A 14,924-nucleotide genomic window follows, 5' to 3' on the forward strand; every position below is an offset into this window, starting at 1 on the left:
TTTCATACATTAATTAACCCTTTTTGGTCTTTAACCTATGTTTCAAAGTAAGGCGAGGGGAAAAGTTTCGTTCGCGAAACGCCGTTACTTGAAACGGTCGTTTCTCCTAAACCGTGTATCGGAATCGAACGAACTACATATCAAAACGAAGCTCGTAACATGAGCTATCTAGACATGGCAATGGTCATAATCTATCAGGGGGTTCTCGGGTCCTAATGTTATGCACAAAAACAGTCTAAAGAAAATCAGACGTTACGACGGCTATGTTTACGCAATTTCCCAATTTTAAACCATTCAAAACCATCCCAATTCAACCTCAAATCCAACATACAACCAACATCCATCCTTATCACATCATAACAACCCCAACCAATTCAATTTTAACATTCATACTTATGCCTAAGCTTAACTTTAACCATACTTAAGTTCTTTTAATCAAAACAACAACATTTACCATTCCATTTCACTACCATTTCAAATCCCAAACTCTAATCACAACAACAAGCTACAATATCACCCTACTAATCAAAATCATCTTATAATACATAGGAATCTAGGGTTTGGAGATGATATACCTTCCTTGAAGTGGTGGGGGGAGCTAGGAAGCCTTAAGAAGCTTTGAGAAGTCTTAAGAATGCTTGGATCTTCAAGGAAAACAAGAAAAATTTCAAGTTAAAAACTTGAAAACACTATTCATTGTCTTATTCTTTGATTAAATGAAGAAGATTAAGAAGGAATTAATGGCTTAAACTCATGATATAGTCCTAACTAAGCATAAAGATGATTAGGGAATTATCTTACCAATTTAGGATGCTTGGATCTTTGATTTTGAAATTCTTGCCCTTTAAAAAGCTAAAAAGCCGAGAGCAAGGATGAACAATGCCTTGGTTCTTTTTGATTTTGATGAAGAATGATTTTGTTTGGCTTGGTTGATTTGTTTTTGTGTTTGATTTAGTCAATTACCTTGTTGCCCTTGAATTTGTGTGGTTCTCATTCAACCACACCTCCTTCCTTCCCATGTCATGCTTGTGTCATCCTCATGATGTCATCCTCCCCTCCTTGTCCCCTTCTCATTGGTTGGGTGACATCATCCTCTCTAATCCCTTTGATTAACTTCCTAATTGTTTGCCTAATGACCGCTGATCTGTTATACGGTTCGCTTAACTTTCGTTTTCGTTTATCGTTTGAAGGATCATACCCGGGATCTTATTACTTAGGTTCCCTTAACCTTTCTCAATACATTATATTCCTTTTTATGATCCTCTATTATAATCCTTTAATTTAAATCATTTTATCCTGTTACCTTATACTCAATTCTTTCCGTATCTATTGGATTTCCGGGAAAATCAAAGTGTTCGGATTTGGATTCTGACGATCTTTACATACACTTATATCCCATATAAAGTACTAATAAAATCTCAGAATATCCATATCAGAACCCCTACATAGTGTGGCATGAACAGTTTTCTCATTCAGCTAAAACACTATTCACAAGGGTTACAAAAAGTTCAAAATTTTGGGGGTTATTACATCAGAAATAGGATAAATGAATCCTGCATCCAGCCACTTCAGAATTTCTTTCTTTACCGCCTCTTTCATGAAAGGATTAAGTCTGCGCTGTTGCTCAACAGTCGGCTTACTACCCTCCTCTAGCAGAATCTTATGCATGCAATATGAAGGGCTGATCCCTTTGATGTCTGCTATGGTCCATCCAATAGCCGATTTGAATTCTCTTAAGATCCTTAAGAGCTTGTCCTCCTCACTACCTGAAAGGTTAGATGCAATAATGACAGGTAAAGTAGATGCATCACCTAAAAAAGCATACCTCAAATGTTCAGGCAATGGCTTAAGCTCCAAGGTGGGTGCTTCCTCAATTGATGGTTTGAGCTTTCCTTCAGCATTTTTGAGGTCAGAAGTACCAAGAGATTCAAACGGCATGTCTAGCTTTCGCTTCCAGGGAGAAGCATTAAGATATTGTAATTTCTCATTGCCATCCTCATCATCACTGTCAAAATCCCCCACTAAGGCCTTCTCTAATGCATCAGACAATTAGCATATGATCGAGTTCTGAAGTAACCGCAGAATCAATCACATCCACTTTTAATTACTCTTCATCTTCTGTAGGGAATTTCATTGCTTTGAATACATTGAATGTCACATCCTGATCCTGCACCCGCATAGTAAGTTCACCTTTCTGCACATCTATCAAGGTACGGCCGGTAGCCAAGAAGGGTCTTCCCAAGATTATGGGAATCTTCTTATCTTCCTCGAAATCCAGGAATAACAAAGTCGGCAGGAAAGAAGAGCTTATCCATCTTGACTAGCACATCCTCCACTATGCCTCTTGGGTAAGTAATAGAACGATCAGCCAATTGTAGAGACATGTAGGTGGGCTTTAGATCAGGAAAATCCAACTTTTTAAAGATCGAAACGGCATTAGATTGATGTTTGCTCCCAAATAGCAAAGGCACTTGTCAAAAGACAACTTGCCAATGGTGCAAGGAATGGTGAAGCTACCTGGATCTTTAAGCTTTGGAGGTAACATTTGCTGCAGCACAGCACTGCATTCTTCCGTTAGAGCAACGGTCTCAAGGTTATCCAGGTTCACCTTCCTTGAAAGAATACTCTTCATAAACCTCGCATAACTAGGCATTTGCTCCAGAGCCTCATCGAAAGGTATATTGATGTGAAGTTTCTTGAACACCTCCAGAAACTTACTGAACTGCTTATCCAGCTTTTGTTGTTGCAATCTCTTAGGGAAAGGTGGTGGAGGATAGAGCTGTTTTTCCCCTGTATTACCCTCAGACAGAGTGTGTTCAACAGTAGTCTTCCTGGGTTCCACCGCTTTCTCTTTTTGCTTAGCTTCTTCATCTCCAACTTCAGCTTCTCCTTCTTTTGCTTTTTCAGCATCATCGACCTTTCCAGACCTTAAGGTAATAGCCCTGACTTGCTCTTTAGCTTACTTCCTACCTGGCACTTCAGTGTCACTGGGAAGTATGCCAGGTTGACGATTTAGCACTGCATTGGCTATTTGACCAATTTGATTTTCTTCATCGACACCGCCTGACTCTTGCACAACAGCTTAAGTTCCTCAAAATCAGCACTAGTGGGTGCAGCTGCACCTCCCTGTTAAGGATATGATTGCCTTTGAGCATATTGCTGCGGTTGCCGGAATCCAGGTGGATTGAACTGCTTACTCACACCTTGCTGATATGGTTGCTGAATAGCATTCTGATTATTACCCCAGCTAAAATTTGGATGATTTCTGTTTTTAGGATGATAAGTAGCTGGTACAGGCTGCTGTTGTCACTGATAATTGTTCACATACTGAACAGATTCGTTAACAAGAGAACACTGATCCGTAGCATGAGAACCTGCACAAAGCTCACAGACCATAGCTATCTGATTGACTCCATAGGTAACTAAAGAATCGACCTTCATAGACAGCGCTTGGAGCTGCGCTGCAATAGCGGTGGCTGCATCGACTTCCAGAATACCTGCTACCTTCCCAGGTATCATCCTTTGAGTTGGGTTTTGATGCTCATTTGCAGCCATAGTCTCAATAAGATTATAAGCCTCCGTATAGCTTTTGGCCCACAAGGCTCCTCCAGCTGCTGCATCTAGCATGGGCCGAGATTGGGCCCCCAAACCATTATAGAAACCAGTGATCACCATCCAATCGGGCATTCCATGATGTGGACACTTTCTCAACATTTCCTTGTAGCGCTCCCAAGCTTCGCACATAAATTCTGTAGGTTGCTGCGCAAACTGAGTAAGAGCACTCCTCATAGCAGCAGTCTTTGCCATTGGATAAAACTTCACCAGAAACTTTTGGGCATGTAATAACCCCAATTTTTGGAATTTTTGAAACCCTTATGAATAGTGTTTTGCTGATTATGCTGAATAAGAAAACTTTTCATGTCACACTATGTAGGGGTTCTTTTATTGATCTTCTGGGATATTATTATTACTCTATGTGGTATATAAGTGTATGTAAAGATCGTCAGAATCCAAATCCGAACACTTTGATTTTCCCGGAAATCTAACGGATACAGAAAGAATTGAGTATAAGGTAATAGAATAAAAAGGATTTAAATTCAAGGATTATAAGAGAGGATCATAAAGGGAATATAATGTATTGAGAAAGGTTAAGGAAACCTAAGTAATAAGATCCCGGGTATGATCCCTCAAACGATAAACGAAAACGAAAGTTAAGCGAACCGCACAACAGCTCAGCGGTCATTAGCCAAGTAATTAGAAGCTAATCAAAAGAGATTAGTGGGGATGATGTCATCAAACCAATGAGAAGGGGACAAAGGTGGGAGGATGACATCACTTGGTGATATAAGCATGACCAAAGCAAGTGTGTTGTTGGTTGATTTAGAACCACACAAAAGTTACCATGGTAAAAGGTAAGAAAACAAAACAAAACAAAACAAAATCAACCAACCAACAAATCATTTCACCAAAACACAAAGTTTATTTCATTTCTTCATCAAAGCTCTCGGCTTTAAGAAATCAAAATCCTAGTTCCAAGCTTTGTTAATTAGCAAGGTAATTATCTAAGACTCCTTATGCATAGATATAGCTATCCTATAAGTTTGAGCTTCTAAATCATTCACAATCTCTTCCTAAAAATCATGGAAGAAGATGGTGAATAGTGTTTTTCAAGAACTAAAATTTTTGTTCTTGAGTTTTTGTTTAGATTAAGCTTGGATAAGGACTTTTAAGGGTGATTCCAAGCTAATTACTTGATTCTCCACTCTCCAAGGAAGGTATAACCCCTCCAAACCCTAACTTTACTTGAGTATTAGGTTTAGTTATGTTGTTATAATTCATGAGAGGCTTGCTTGTTGTGAATGAAGAGATTAGTTGGTTTTGTGAAGTTTTTGGAGTGGTAATTCTTGGATTGTTGATTAATGAACTTAAGTGTAGTTTAAATTCATGTTTAAGAATAGTATAAATTGATAATGTGGAGTTGTTGGGGCTGTTATGATGAAGTATGGATGGATTTTTGGTTGGGATGTTGATTGTGAGTTGATTGTGAGATGATTTGGAGTGGTTTAAATTTGGGTAATCGCGTAAACATAGCCGTCGTAATGTCCGATTTACTTTAGGCTGTTTTTGTTCTTAACATTAGGACCCGTGAACTCACTGCTAGGTTTTGACCATTGCCATGATTAGATATTTCATGTTACGAGCTTCGTTTTGATATGTAGTTCGTTTCATTCCGATGTACGGTTTAGGAGAAACGGCCGTTTTAAGTAACGACGTTTCGCGAACGAATCATTACCCCTCGCCTTACTTTGAAACATAGGTTAAAGACCTAAAAGGAATAATTGGAGTATGAAACATTTATGAAAAGTGTGATAGGCAGTTGGTAAGACACTCGCGAAAGAATCGCCTTAAAACTCGTAATGGTTAATTTATAAAAAATGGTGGAGCCGAGGGTACTCGAGCGACTTAAGTGAATCGTTAAGCGCGAAAGCAAACGTTAGGACTCTAAAATGGTTAAAGTCTAGTTTCTTAAGCGACCGGGGTTTAATTCCGACTTATGTTGTTGTTCATAGGCTATCGGACCCACTCTAAGCTTAAGTCTATCCGGGAGCACTAAGGCAAGTTTTCTATCCGTTATACTATTGTTGTGATGTATACATTTGTACATGCATTATCTTGTGATAGATGCATAATGGTTATTTAGCAAATTCTTGCGATATATTGTAGCATGTGATATGGTATATGTGCATGCCTGTTTCGTATTCTTGATACATATATCTGTTGATTCAGTTGATAATACCTATGCTAGAGATAAGCGGTAATTTGCATATACCCTTAGTATAGGGGACCCAAAGGTGAACATTTTTCTAAAACCGGGAGTCGATGCTCCCGAGTATAATATATATATTTATATATATATATATATATGAATAGTTTTTAAAACAATGAATCAAATATGGTTTATTCGATAACTTTATTTTATTAATGAATATTATTTGAATATTCATTCGAGGGCTTATGACCCCGTTTATTTTATTATTGAATATTATTTTGAATATTCATTCGAGGGCTTATGACCCCGTTTATTTTATTATTGAATATTATTTTGAATATTCATTCAAGGGCTTATGACCCCGTTTATTTTATTATTGAATATTATTTTGAATATTCATTCGAGGGCTTATTACTCCGTTGATTTTATTAATGAATATTATTTTGAATATTCATTTGAGGACTTATGACTCCGATTAATTACTAATTAATATTCTTTACTGTATTAAAGAATAATGTGTCGATAATCAAACTCACTTTTGATTATTCAAATAAAGATAGTACTTTCGTATAAGTATATCTTTGGTTATTTAATATTCATTGCAAGTATAAGTTTTAAAACTTCTACTTCAATTATTTTTATAAAGATTATTCTTTATGGGAATATTATTTAAATAATAATATTCAGATATTTCCTAATATATTGGGACTGATTTATTTTATTAAATCAGCATTACTCCAAACATTCTTAAAAATGTTTGTGAGTCTTCAAAATGATTTTAAAAGTTAGAGCGGATCCCAAAACTCATTTTTATAATATTTAAGATCTTCCTTTCAAAGGGGATTTAAATATTCACTCAAAACCTGAGGGATCCGGCTCTGTGGTGTGTTTTATATTCGCAACAAGGTTGCTATTTCGATAAAAGAGTTTTTGATTACCTACCCAACACTCGGGAAGTAAAATTCTTGGAACAAGTTAATCCATTAACAGGCATCGCCTGGGAAATATTGGTGAGTTTTCCTTTCCAACTAGATACGACTTCTTGGTGGAGCCGTATCAACAAGTTTCTACTTGGGGAAAGGGGGGACGAGCTTTACGTTTCAGAGTCATGGATTTTATCTGAACTAGGAGTGGCGTAAGTGGTCGAGTAGCGCCGGCCTAGCCTTATTATATTGGCCCAAATAGCCCGAAAGTTCCGCTAAGACGGTCCATTCCTTAGGAGTCCAGTGTTCGGTTGACAAGTAACTCCGACAGGTTCTCCTCTACATGTAGAAAATGGTGGGGTTGCACTACTACGACTGATCATCGTAAGTGGTCTTCCTGGCGTGGCAAACTCCCGTAATGAGTTCATCATCCAATTGGATATTTCTGCAACACTACCTAGAGCACTTCGATAGAAAGGCTACGGTTGGGTGATTGTTGAGTGTTGGCAGGGTCAAGTTTTCAAAATGATGTTTGCATCAAATGAAGAATCTCGTAACTTTATTTTATTTTGATGATATTTTAAAGATTGATTCTATACAAGTTTTGTCTTGTAGCTTAATCTATGGGATGAACTATTTATACATTGAACGGTGGTAGTTCAAGTAGTATTCAGAAAAGATATAAGTATATTGGAGTATCTTGTAACTTCATCTTTTAAACTTATATCTAGTTAATGATTGTCTTATGAATGACAAAGATTTTCAGAAAAACGTTGAGACAAGGTTAGATATATGAGATCACCTTGCAACGATATTTTTATACAGTTATAAACTGGAACTCTGTGTATATTATACATGTCAGAAGATTTCAAAGATTGTGAAAAGTATATATGTATATATATACTGAATATTTTGCGACTTGGTCACGTTAAGATATCAGCTTGGTTCATTTCTTCTTGACCAAGACTTTCATGAGTACTATGAGAATGCTCATATATTGTTAATTATTATACATATTATTTCGGTGGGCTTGTTGCTCACCCTTGCTTTCTTCTTTCATCACACAACATCAGATAGACAAGATGAACAGGACCAAGCTCCCAATCCGTGAGCGGATAGGAAACGTTCCGCAGTTTCCTATAGGCGTTGATGTCGCTGTAGCTGAGGTAGGAACTACCAATAGGCTAGGCTTTCAACTTTTGATGTACCAGACTTATGTATCTTTATCAATTGTAATAATGGCAAAGAAATGTAAATTTATTCAGAACCTTCTTGAGGTGTAATGGCTTATTATGTGGAATAAAATGACTTGTGTTATTTTTGGTATTCATCTCTGAGACTATAACTTGTGGCGTGTGTGTATATTGTGGGGTCACAGTACGGAGTAGTTGATTGTTTATTAAGATTAAGTATTGATAAGGGAAATGAAACTCGTGATAACCCGAATCCCCGACCCCGGATTTGGGGGTGTTACAGCGTAAGATCTTGCCAAGTAGTGATGGACCCAGTTGGTTCAGAATGTAACCAATCCTTAGCTTTATCCCTCAGAGAGAATGGGAAAAGCCTAAGCTTGATAGCCTCATCAGTCACACCATTGTATTTGAAAGTACTGCAAATCTCGATAAAATTCCTTATGTGCATGTTGGGGTCTTCAGTCGCAGCACCTCCAAAAGAAACAGAATTTTGCACCATCTGAATAGTGCCCGGCTTTATTTCAAAGGTGTTAGCTTAGATAGCCGGATGAAGAATGCTTGACCGAATGTCATCAATTTTAGGCCGAGAAAAGTCCATAAGAGCTGGATATGCCGGAACAATACGATCACCCATGATTACTGGCTCTTTCTGCTCACTTCCTGAATCTGAATCTTCAAAATCTATCTTCTCCGGAATATCAAGAACTTCGTCTGTCTCCTCAGCTGTATCTAAAGTCCTCTTGCGAGTACGAGAACGAGTTTGCATAAACGCTCGCTAAATTAGGGCGAAATCACGTGCTAATAATACACGCAAGTATACGCGTTCGCAAGTAATATATAATACTTTCTAGTTCGTTCCCACAGAGACTTAGACTAATTATTGTTCAATTAAACTCACTCACCAATGTATGATTACTTCTCAATGTTAAGACAATAACACTTAGAATTGATTAACTAATTATTAACTACAATTAACTACTACAACTAAGCACTTAATTAACACTTAGAATTAACAATATTAAAACACTCATGAGATCACAACTTCATTACTACTTCCTTCAATAGTCATTGTTATTACCCTTAGCATGCAACAGTGATGATATTAATCGAATAACACGAAACTGATAAAAGCCAACTTTTATTGTACTAATACCATTCTACCAAACATCCATAATTAAGATAGAAGTTGAATAGGCATCAATTATGTTGAGTCCCTATATGTCTACAGAAATTGACAACATAACGATTTAAGAACAAGTTATTCTTTTTGATTACACAGGGCAAATAAAACGATTAGAGTTACCCACTAATCATGCAACATCATACATGAACCTATGCTAGCATGGCAAGTTCTAAATCTGAAGATCCACCATCGCTTTACAAGAGATTAACACCCTATCTTATATGTTCGCGACGCACATAAGACGAATCAGCACAACCAATACTAGATATCATACAATCATCACACACTAAGGTATTAAACAACTAACTAAAAAATTCCATAGTAAATCCGTTACGACCCCATGATCACGATTAGCCCATGATAGCACTTATCGTCATCATGGGTTCATATGAAAACATGATAAATAAACACAGGAGAATAATAACTAAACTAATTATATTAAACGAGAGTACGTCACAAGAGGAAATAGGTTCAAAGTAAGAAAACTAGCATCCAACGTTACTACGAAATAAAGAATCACAAGAAAATATGCTTCCTCTTCGTTGCAGTGTGCTAAAACGGTCTTCTTCCTTATCTCCTTCGCTCTTCGATTAATACAATGATCCAACCTCCTTGAAACATCTCTAAAATCTACTTATATAGGAGTCCCATAAAACTCAGATTACTCAGAAGTTGGAAGCCAAACAGAAATAGGAGTCTAAAATAATTATTCTGAAATTACGACCCTGCGCGGCCGCTCAGCATAGCTGAGCGGGCGCTTAGCTTCCTGGGCGGCCGCTCAGCATAGCTGAGCGGGCGCTCAGACCCTTTCTGGAAAATTGATCTGTTTTGCTCCATTTCTTCGCTGCAATCTGCTCCTCTCTTCCCACTTACAATGCTAAACACATGCTAAGGCTTAATATTGATGAATTCTCTCCCGCACTGTAACTAATACCCTGAAATGCACAAACACTAGAAAAACACATCAAATACACAAAATACTTGATTTCAAGACACCAATTTAAGCTATTATAAGACGCTCTAAGTGGTATAAAATGCCACTTATCATTCCTCTAGACTGAACATATCTTCAAGTAGTTTCATCTTCTTTTGTACAACCATATTTCCTATTGAGAAGTGCATATCTTTCTTGATTCTCCCCCTATGAGAATCAACTGCTTAAAGTAGATCATCTTCGTTTACCACATCTCCCGTACAATAGGACCCGCAGATAAAAACCAATGGTACTCCCCTTTTGGAAAACAGCTTCTTCCCTTACTAGGAAACCACCTTGTGTTTACCACCTCTCCCGTACAATAGGATCCGTAGTTACAAATAACAATGGTGTAGTGTAGTGTACATATGTAGGATCTTTTTCTTCCTCCCTGCTATTTCTCCCCCTTAGTTGAGGAATCCTCCAAACTTTTACTTAAGCTTTTATCTCCCCCTTAGAGAAGGAATGTATGCCGTTGTTTGAAGGAGTTCTCATATTCCACTTGGTTGGAAAAGAAATAACAAGTAGTTTATCTTTCTTCCTCACTATGAGTGTGTGATTCTGTTTTAGTGTACCTCACATGTGTTTCACTCTTCTCTCCACTCGTGTTTACACTCATTCTCACAAGTGTATCACTCCTCTCATAGCTCCAAAATTCAGCTGTACCTGCAAGGAAAATCACCTTAGCCATCCTTAAGGAGGTCACATATGGTGCAATGGGAGTTCGCAAATCCCCATCCTTGTTAAACGCGTCAGATGAATCTGAGTCATAATCTACAAGTTGCTAGTTTGCCTTTTAGGGTTCCAGATTTGAATTCTGGGAAGGTAAACAATGATCCAAAGAATTTAGCATAAAGATCAAGGTTCCCTTCTAATGTCTGTGAAGACATTTCCTTGTGACTCATCAGGTAATATCTGAATCATTATCAATAAGTTGCTGATCTGCGCCTACATCAGATCCACTATCCGCAGATTCATCAAGGGGATTTAAGCCTGGGGAGGTAGACACTGACCACTGACATATGGCTTTTAGATCAGTATCCTCTCCTAACACCTGTAAAGGCAATTGGTCCATTAAAGAACCTTGAACAATCGAATCTGACCTTAAAATTGTCGAAACTCTTGTTTCCGTCAACTCCTCCTTTGTGTGTGTAACCTTTCATTGTGCATCAAGAATTGTTTATGTTTGAGGTGGTGACACTACAACGGATACCCTGGCCGACAGGCAAATTTCAATAGACGCACCCTGTTGAGAGGATGAATCTAGTAACTGTTTTTGTGCCTTTTCAGCCATTACATCTTTTTGAGAAGATGTATGGGGGCTAGCAGTTGTCTCGGTTTAAATACTACTCATCTTTGTAGGAGACATAGCTGCTGGGTTGACTTCAGAACCTTCCTTATGTGGTGCACTAAGGCACTATCTCCCTCACGCTCACTCATACTTCATTTTAGTGGTAAGAGAGTGTTGGTTAGTTATGTTTCTGTGTTTATCTTTACAGTCTGGGATAGAAGTTGTGGGTTTTCAACCTCATGACTGTCAATAAAAGAAGGCCATTGGAGGCTGAACCTGTATCACATAACATATGACAATAGAGATAAAATGTACTTAAGATTTATAATGAATGAAAATAATACATTTAATCTTTTGAGAGAAATGACGTACAATAGTGATTTCAAAAGATTTTAAATGAAATAAGAAATCACTAATGTTGAAAGAAGTTTGATTTCAATGATAACATTACCAGCTCACAAATAGCCATATCCCTCAATTAAACCTTTGCTGTTATCTCCAAAGGTAACCAGTGGGCCAGCTTTCTCAACCACATTTGATAGCAGGGCTCTATCTCCGGTCATATGTCTTGACGATCCACTGTCAAGAATCCACACTACCGGTTTCACCTGTTTAATGCCCTACAATACAAATGGATTAAACCTTCTTCGGAACCCAAACTTGGTTGGGCCCGGCATATTTGTAGAATTGACCTTTGTTAGGAAAAACAACATTCTTAACTTTAATGTTCTCAACTTTCTCAATGACTGGACATTTGACCTTGCAAACAGCCTTAACAAATTTCTGTTTAGGCTTAGGCACAAATGTCTCCTTTCTAGCCTTAGAAGGACTAGCAGTCTTAGACCTATCATGCTTCCTATTATTCAAATGCTGACGAGTAGTAGTCTTATCACTAGAAACATGCTTACCATTAAGATAAGCATACATCAAATTGAAAGCACAAGACATACAATTAGGAACACCACATACTTTATGAGAGGGATTAACAACAGGCAAATTATGCATGGTAGACATGGCATTTTTGTTATCCAACTTATGTGTGTCCGAGTTAGTCTTAGTTGTTTTCACAATTTTGACTGGAACTTTTGACACACTTGGCTTGGAAATAACCTTCTCATTAGCACAATCTTCAGCACGTATTTCTTCTTGAATAATAAAGGAGGTCTCATCAAATGGTTCATCAATTGATCCTTTATAGAGGGGTTTATCAACACCCTTAAACACATGTGGTACTTCCCTACCTTAAGCACAAACACGAGGAGGGGAGTTTATGCCTAATTCTCCAATAGCAGCATTGTAATCAAAACCTATTCCAGATGTTTGATTAACGGCTTGCTTACTGTAGAACTCTTTAGCCTTCGAACAAGAATTAAAGTAAGCTTTAACCTTAGTCTCAAGACCGGTGATCTTGTCTTTGAGAATAGTTTCAAGTTGTCTATAACAGTTAACTCTATTCTCCAGAAAAGATACTTGTTCTTTTAATTTGTCTTGATTAATGTGCACAAGTCTTAATTCATTGACCTCTTTCTCAAGGTCTTTGATCTGCTGACTTAACAGTTCATTATCACGACGAGCATAATCTAAGGAACCTCCTAGATGATAAACTAATTCAGCATCAGCAAATTTTACCTCTTTTCTTGACGATGAAGTATTTCCATCAATAACCATGAGAGCAAGATTCCCTTCATCTTCACTATTAGTATCATCCCGGCTTCTTCCCTTTGCCAGATAAGCCCTTTCAGAGTTACTCTTCTGATTTGAATCATAAGAGTTCTTCCTTACTTGCTTTGGCTTCCTGAATTCTGTGGCAAAGTGTCCCAACTCATTACAGTTATAGCATCTAATGGTGCTCCGATCAACCAACCCCGTTTTGTATCCACCACTACTGGTGTTAGAGGATGAAGATCCATCTGTCTGGAATCTGTTGTAGTTGGACTTGTACTTGAACTTGGGATTTCTCTTGAATCTGATATTGGAGAATCTCTTGACAATTTGCGCCATTGACTCATCTTCCAATTGCTCCAGCTCTTCTAAGGAGTAAAAATCATCACTAGATTGATTTGTAGTAGGAGGATCATATTCTGCTACTAATACATTTTCCTCAGCCTTGGAATACTGTACCATTCTCTCTGACTGTTGAGATTGTTGTTGTTGACCTTCAGCTACTAGAGCAGTAGATGTGCTGACCACTCTATCTTTCCTGTAGACTTCCTTCTGCTGAATCTGCTCCAACTCATAGGTTTTTAACACACCATAGAGTCTATCCAAAGAAATCTCACTCAGATCTCTAGCTTCTCTTATGGAAGTGATTCTATGTTCAAGATGAGTTGGCAGTGTTAAAAGGAACTTTTTGTTGATCTCCCTGATTGAATAATATTTACCATTCATGTTCAGGTTGTTGATCAAAGCATTGTACCTCTCGAACACTTCAGTAATTCCTTCTCCTGGTTTGGATTTAAAATGGTCATACTCAAAGGTTAGGATCTCTAAATTTTTCTCCCTAACTTCCTCTGTACCTTCATTAATCACCTCAATAGTTTCCCAAATATGTTTGGAATTTTTACAGTTCATCACATGTCTGTTCATCAAGGAATCAAGGGAATCAACTAAAATTAATTGAAGACTGGCATCCAAGGAGGCTTCTTCCTTTTTAGCAGAAGTAAAATCCTCAGGCTCTTTTGCATAGGTTCTAGCTTTGGTAATTACAACATCATCTTCTATCACCTCTGGTTCAATAACCATTGGAATTTTTGGACCCTTCTTTAGCAAGTTCAGATATTTGGGATTTGCAACTTGTAAAAACAAGAGCATCTTCTTCTTCCACATAATATAATTTTCTTTATCAAATAGTGGAATTTTAACGGTTCTAACTTTTTGTGAAGTCATTATGAATTTTTGAATAAATAAAAATTCAAGGAGTTGAAAAATTATAAAAGTCTAGGATCTTGATTTGTTCGTTAATCAGAAGGCTCTGATACCAATTGTTAGGTCCCAATGTGTTTGTAGAAGGGGGGTTGAATACAAACTATACCGTTTAATCGAATTTAGTGCGGAATAAAAATTGAAACAAAATTCAAGTTAAATAAAAATATTATTAAACTTGAAAGGTGTTACAACAACGGTATCGATTACAAGGGATTAATCTTAAATTAATTATCACAAATCTAGAATAAATTCGACATGAACTTTTTCTATTTTTGCAATAAAAAGAATCAAATGCTAAACGCAATTTGAGATTAAGTTCTAGGGATTTTGACCCGCTAGATAGTTACACAAGAACAAGAGAATGATTTCTAGTGGTTTGGATTTAACTTTAATAACTAGAAATTGTTGATCTTGAATTTGCAGATGAAGGATGAAATATTTAGTCGACCGCTTTTCTTTTCTGTTCTTGAGTTGTTGACTTCTGTTATTTTTGGATCAATATGAATGTCTGCTGCTTCTGTCTTTTAAATAATAATCAACAGAACTGAAATGAACTGGCATGACAATCCCACAGCTGGTAGAACTTTCGGTGAGACAATATGTTGTACTACCATGACAATCGGCATGACAATCTGTTGAACTAGCAAGACAATCGGGGAGACAATT

General features: G+C 37.3%; 1 non-coding gene across 1 annotated transcript; it reads left to right on the top strand.

The window, feature by feature from the left end:
• Positions 1-3,685: 3,685 nt before the first annotated feature.
• LOC141722110 (small nucleolar RNA R71) lies at positions 3,686-3,792 on the top strand. Its single transcript, XR_012575140.1, has one exon. It is a non-coding gene; the product is annotated as a small nucleolar RNA R71 (small nucleolar RNA).
• The last annotated feature ends 11,132 nt before the right edge of the window (positions 3,793-14,924 follow it).

This window comes from Apium graveolens, chromosome 4 (genome assembly GCF_009905375.1).
Source record: "Apium graveolens cultivar Ventura chromosome 4, ASM990537v1, whole genome shotgun sequence".
Taxonomy (NCBI): Eukaryota; Viridiplantae; Streptophyta; class Magnoliopsida; order Apiales; family Apiaceae; genus Apium; species Apium graveolens.